The 6,513-nt window shown below is 52.3% G+C and overlaps 1 long non-coding RNA gene across 1 annotated transcript in view; it reads right to left on the reverse strand.

The window, feature by feature from the left end:
- Positions 1-3,697, reverse strand: part of LOC103593129 — a 9,712-nt gene extending 6,015 nt beyond the window's left edge. The window contains exon 1 of the long non-coding RNA XR_550716.1: positions 3,609-3,697. This is a non-coding gene — a long non-coding RNA (uncharacterized LOC103593129). The remainder of the gene's footprint in view (positions 1-3,608) is intronic.
- Positions 3,698-6,513: the final 2,816 nt, after the last annotated feature.

The following is a 6,513-nucleotide window of genomic DNA, read 5'->3' on the forward strand; positions in this document are numbered from 1 at the left end:
CGGGGGCGGGGGCCGCGGCCCCGGGGGACGCGGGGCGGCGCATAATGAAGTGTGCAAAAAGTTAATTTGCTCCGCGACTCGCTGCTCACCACAATCAAAGGCGGGCGGCGGGGAGGGGAGGGGCGAGGAGTGTGCCCCCCACCCTGGCCCCGGCGGGCGATCCGGAGGCGGGGTGGGGGTCGCTGGGCACCCCCGGCGCTGGGGACGGAGGTCTGCAGACGTGCGTTCTACCCCCACATCCGCCGCGTGTCCCAGGGCAGGTCCCGTCCCCTCTCCGAGCGCCGCTCTCCTCTCCTGGACGCACAATGGTTGACATTTCTGCAGCGCTCGCTCTCTCTGTGCGGGGCACTGCGCCAAGCGGCCGAGCGTCTCCCTCGGGTTGTCTCCTTTCACCTCACAACCTGAAGAGGTAGGGCCTGTGCTCACCCGTTTGCAGACGAGGAACCCGAGGCACAGGGATGCTCAGGAGGGCCCCAAGGTCACAGGGCTCTTCCTCGGCCCCAGAGCCTTAGGTAGAAAACGACACGGTGGCCAGCGTTAAAGACAAAATACACCGGACAGTTGGTGAGATGATATTACTCACGCAAAGCAATAAGGAGAGCACCTCAGATCCCAAGATCAGAGTGTCTGGCTGGGTGGGTTTGCCGTAGACTTTTGCAGAGAGGAGAAGACAGGTTACAGGTGGGGAGACTTAGAGGTGAGGTTGTCTTGCAATCAGGAGGTGCCTACATCAATCAACTGAAAAGGAAACGTTTATCTATGCATCTAGTTAGTTTCAGAGGGGACACACAGTTCTAATCTCAACCAATCAACCATGGGACAAAGAATGGGAAGTGGGAGAGTCTTTGTCCGGCCTTGTCCTCAGGTTCAGGCACAAGGGGAAAGGTCACAGGCAAACAAGGGAATCATCCCCCCCTCCCCCTCTTGTGGGAGTCACAGGCAGTAGACAGCGAGTCTTATCTAAGTCATATGGGAAAGGGTGGTTTATTTTGGTAAGTCATTGCCCTGAACAAAGGTTGGGGGGTTTTGGAAAACAAAAGGTTGGGGGAATTTCTTAACCATTGCTGTAAAGTTTAACATTGTCAAAAGGTTGGCTGATAGCACAGGTAGAGGCAAAAGCTTTGCTGAGGGCCTTAAAGCCACTGCCTGGTGAGGAACTTATCCTTGTAAACATAAACGCCCCTTCAATCAATCCTCTGGGGAATGTGACTTGGGCAAGGAGCAATGATACTTTATAGGACACTATTTCAGTGAGAGCATAATGGCAAGCACAAAGCAGAGCACCTGGAGCATGGTAAGCGCTGAATGAATGTTAGCTATGGTTACTATCATGTTCTCAGAGAGCAGCGGTGCCGGGATTTGAATTCACGCTGCATGGTTTCAGAGACCACTGGCTTGCTGTCAGGCACACTGCTGGCTCTCATCTCTATAGCTTCACTCCTCAAACACCAAGCGCTTTCCTAACCTGTGTCCCAGGTACTGGGTGCCCTGATGAGAAATGGAGCAGGGCTGCCCTTCCTGAGTGGCTCATCCAGGGAGGCAGGCCAGCCCTAAGCAGACAATGACACAGAAGCCACAGTGGCCTAGGAGCTCAGAGGGAGTGCCAACGCCCCCTCCTCCAGAAGCAGCTTCCAGGACAGACTGGCCATGCTCACGCCCTGGCTCTGACTAGTGGCTCCTGAGTCCTGTTTCTCTGACCCACTGCCCAGGCCTATCCCTGGATCCAGGCTGGACCAGGGGATTGGAAGGGTGCTCTTGAGGGTGACACGAGCCAGGCTTTCAGGGGAGAAGGGGCGGGGTCAGAGCCAAAACAAGATTTATGGGCCTGATCATAATAATGAAAGAAAAAAAGAAAAAAGGACGTGTGTTCGGCAATGCCCAGGGACCAGGACTGCTGCCCTATTACCAAAAATGTCGTCGCTCTCGACTCTGCAAATTAGCATAAAACATGCTGTTTTGCATTCATTTGCATGTCATTTGCATGCTAATGACTTGACGCCACAATGCACCCAGTCCCCTGAGAGGCTTCTGGTCCTAGCTTTTCTCCCAGCCCCTGCCCCTTGTCTTGCATTGAGAAAACCAGGATATCTTGGTTCTAGGCTAGGCTGGGCTGCTCACTCTAGGCTGGTCCCTCTCTGTCTCAGTTTCCCTGGATGTGAGCTGAACGGGACGAACTGAGCAGGGGTTTTCAAATTATGTTCCAGTACCCCCGTGGGAGCTGCAGAGACGGGGGAGCAGGTGGGGCAGGCGCCCCCCTTCCATCCTTTCCGAACAGCTGGGACTCTCAGTAAAATTTCTCTTCAGCAATGCAGAGCTTCTCTATTAAAAACAAAGTCCAAAAAGTTTACAAACAAATGGACTAAGTTTTCTCTGCCAAGTTTTTCCAATGCAATGTTCTTTAAAGACTTTAATAATAATAACAATCAGAGTTAAAATTTGTAGTACTTACCATGGGACAGGCACTGTTACACATGTAATTCACATAATCCTCACACAACCCTTGAAATATATGCTATTGTTACACCCCCATTTTATAGATGGGTAAACGGAGGCACCAAAAGGTTGAGTAACTTAGCTAAGTTCAAACAGCCACTACATGGAAAAGATTGGAACCCAGGCAGTCTGGCTCTAGAGTCCACATCACGAGTTTGTCCAGGTCAACCTTTCCATTGTACAGATGGGGAAACTGAGACCCAGAGAGGAAGACAGAATTTCTAAGCATAGCAGCTAAACTGGCACTTGAGCCTTGCTTCCTACCCAAGCCCTAGACTCTTCGCCACCCAGAGAAGGGCAGATGGAGAAGGGACACGTGGGGTTTCAAAGATGGTCCAATGAGCCTGAAAGGGTGAGAGGTGCCTTCTTCCCTGGCTGCTACCAGAGCCTGCTTCCTCCTCTTCAGCCAGCCTAATCCCAGCTGGAAGACTTCAGGGAATAGGCCCTGGAGCCAGGCGGTATGAGCCCCTAAATCAGGGTAGCCAGCAGGCTGGTGAGAGCACCAGGTGTGCCCACCAGAGCCAACACACAATACCCTGCTTGACTGTGCAGGTGGAGGCACCACCGAGGGGGCTTCTGGTGCAGGGGTTGGGGGGGGTAGGGAGCTTTATCTCTGCAGAAGCAGGCAGTGCCAGGCCAGCAGGTGCTCAGCCCCCATCCATGGGGGTCTGGCTGGGAAACCCCCAGATGCAGAGATGACTAGCCCCCCCCCCCCCGCGTGGTGCCCTGTTGGGGACTAGTCATCTCTTCTCTCTATTCAGTGCCTCATCATGGCACCCTGGACTTTCTCCAGACCCCTTCCTCCTGTCAATCTCCACGTCTGAACTAACCCCTGTCACCCTGCTCCAGCCACCTTGGCCTTCTCTCATTTCCTCTCACATCCCAAGCTCGGTCCTACCTCTGCACCTTTTGCTGTTTCTTCCACCTCGAACACCCTGCTTGGCCTCTTTGCACCTTTTGGGTCTCGGCTCAAGAGTCACTTCCTCTGAGAGACCTTCTCTAACTACCCCATCTAAAGTTAACTACCATTACCCCCTCCCCCGTTACTCCTGAGCACGTCAACCTTGTTTTCTTCTCACCTGTTACCACAATCTGAATTTATCTTGTTTACTTACGTGTCTCCTTATCTAGTGCCTGTCTCCACCACTAGACTCTCACTGCAGGAGAGTCAGGACCGTGTCTCTCTTACAGCAATATAGTTCTCAATGAATATCTGTTGAAGGAAAGAAATAAAGAGGGGAGGCAGTAGCTGCTGATGATTTATTTGGTTAGTGTCAGTCTCCCCATCCCCACCCTTTTCTAGAATGTCAACTCCAGGTAGCGAGGGATTTATGTCTGTTGTGATTACTGCTGTGTTCCCAGGGGCTAGCACTGTGCCTGGTATACAGTAGATGCTCAATAAATATTTGTTATGAATGAGCAAAGTTTGCAAGAGCTTTGGATCAGAAGTTGGGAGACCTGAGTCCCTTCCCAGCATTGCCCCAGATGGAGTGTAGGACCCACGGAAAGTTCCTTCTCCTCTGGGGCCTTCAGTTTCTTCTCTGAAAGCTGGACTTTGAAATCCCTGCCACCTTCATCAGGACCATGCAGGGTCAAAACAGTGGCTTGTCCTGACTTACTCCTCAGAAAAGGCAGCCAGTGCAACTGCCAGGAGGCGAGGGGCAGGCAAACCTGGCCTCCAGTCGGGACATGGCTATCACCTGGCGGTGTGACTTGGAGAAATCACTGTCCTCTTCTGAGTCTCCATTTTCTCATTTGCAAAAGGGGCACAGTAACCGTAAGAACAGCATGAGATGATGGAAGGAACAGTGTTGTGCAGAGTGTAAAGCAATGTGCGCATAGTGTCATTTCTCATCAGCAAGGCAGTGCAGCAGGGTCATCATGACACAGCTCCACCCAGCAAGTGCTCTCTTTCTTTATCTGTAAAAGGGGCTCCCAATAGTACCAATCTCATGGAGATCTGGTGAGGATCAAAATGAGAAAATGTGTACCAAGCCCTTGGCACAAGACCTGGCACAGTCCTTGTAGGCATTAAGTGCCTCTGTGGCTGTTCCTGTCAGGACACAAAGAGGAAGACACAAGGTGAGGATGGGGGTGGCCATGGTTTGAGTTCAGTCTGAGAAAATGTGTACCAAGCCCTTGGCACAAGACCTGGCACAGTCCTTGTAGGCATTAAGTGCCTCTGTGGCTGTTCATGTCAGGACACAAAGAGGAAGACACAAGGTGAGGATGGGGGTGGCCATGGTTTGAGTTCAGTGTTGGGTTGGGGAGGATGAGGCTGGATGGGGAGGCTGGGGTGAGATCAGGCAGCCCCGAGGGTTGGATGAAGATTTAACTTTTATCGTGCGGCAGTGGGAGCTAGAGGATAGTTCTAAGCAGGGAAGTAAAATGATCTGATCCAAGTTTCAAAATGCCCACTCCAGGTGCCAGTGTGGCTGGCATCGCTGGTGCTTCCCCATGTTTATTACCTCCCTCTCCTTCAGCACTAGAACCCCCAGTTGTAGCTAGGCACATGGACACCCAGATAGAGACCACACTTCCCAGCATCTCTTGCAGTTAGGTATGGCCATGTGTCCACGTTCTAGCCAAGAGGAGGTAAGTAGAGTACCATGTGCAATTACTGGGAGGGGTCCTTAAAGAGAATGGAGCATTCTTTGCCTCTTCCTCTTCCCTCAGTTGGAATGTGGACATGATGGCTGGAGAATGAGCAGCCATTTTGGACCATGAAGTGCTGAGGCTAGAGCAATATGATAGAAGGAGCCTGGGTCCTTGAGGACCAAGGAGCCATCATACCAGCCTGGGACTGCCTGCCTCCAGACTGTTTATAAGAGAAATCAGTGTTTGTCTCATTTAAGTCACTCTTCTTGTGGGCTCTCTACCACCTACGGCCAAATCTAAACCAAATAGATCCACCAGCACAGGTGACCTTGGAGCTCTTGGTCCCACCTTGAGGTATACTGGGTAGAGGATGCTCCATGAGGCTCCTGGCTCTGACTGCCCAGCTCTGCCTATCCGAGGGCACAGCCCACATCTCCCCAACAGAAGTGGCTGGCATCTCTGGCTGGCCCAAATGCTGACAGGTGCAAAGCTCATCAGGGAACAAGACCAGGCCTCCTGCTGCTGCCCTTGCAGAGAGGATGGCAGGCAATGGCAGAGTGGCATTGTCTATCCTGTGTGCCACCTCCGGCCCCTTCTCACCCACCCTCCACGCTGCATCCAAGTGATCTCACAAATTCCACCTCAGTGTCCTCCTGTGGCCTCCCACAACCCTCAAGGTGACCTCCAACCACTTCTCTGGCCCACCAAGCCCTGCAGGATGTGGCCCCCGCTTGATTCTTCAGTGCTCAGCTTCAAGTAAAATCCGTAGGCACATTTCCTCGCTCTTTCTCTAGGAGCTCTGTGACCTCGACCAAGCTGCTAAAGTGGTTGGGGTCTCAATTTCCTTATCTATGAAATGGAGATGATAATAACAACTACTTCCTGTTGTTGTGAAGCTTGCATGGGTCAGTGCGGGGGTTCTGGTTATTTGGTGCGGCATAACAAACCACTCCAAAACACAGTGCTGTTGCCCCTTTTCTTACACTCACAGACTCTTACTGGTCAGGAAGCGAGACAGAGCTCACTGGGGGAGGTTTCCTCCTGTTCTATGTATCTGAGGACTCAGCTGGGAAGAGGTGGAGGCTGGAGGCTGGAATCATCTAGAGGTGACTTCCCTCACATGTCGGCAGTCAAGACTTGCGCAGCTGAGACTGATGGCCAGAACACCTACCTGTGGCCTCTGCTTGCGTGCGGGCCTTTCTCTGGCGTGGCGGCTGGGTTCCGACAGTGAGCATCCTCTGAGACTCAAGCAGGAGTGGCATGGTTATTTCTAAGCATCCTTGGAAGTCACACAATGTCACTTCTGTCACATTTTATTCCTGAAAGCAATCAAGGGAGAGAACATAGACCCCATGCCGTGATGGGAAGAGGGTCAAGGAATTTGGAGTCATATTTTTAAATGGCTTGAACAGTGCCTGGCTC

The sequence above is a fragment of the Galeopterus variegatus genome, unplaced genomic scaffold, assembly GCF_000696425.1.
Source record: "Galeopterus variegatus unplaced genomic scaffold, G_variegatus-3.0.2 Scaffold1282, whole genome shotgun sequence".
NCBI lineage: Eukaryota > Metazoa > Chordata > Mammalia > Dermoptera > Cynocephalidae > Galeopterus > Galeopterus variegatus.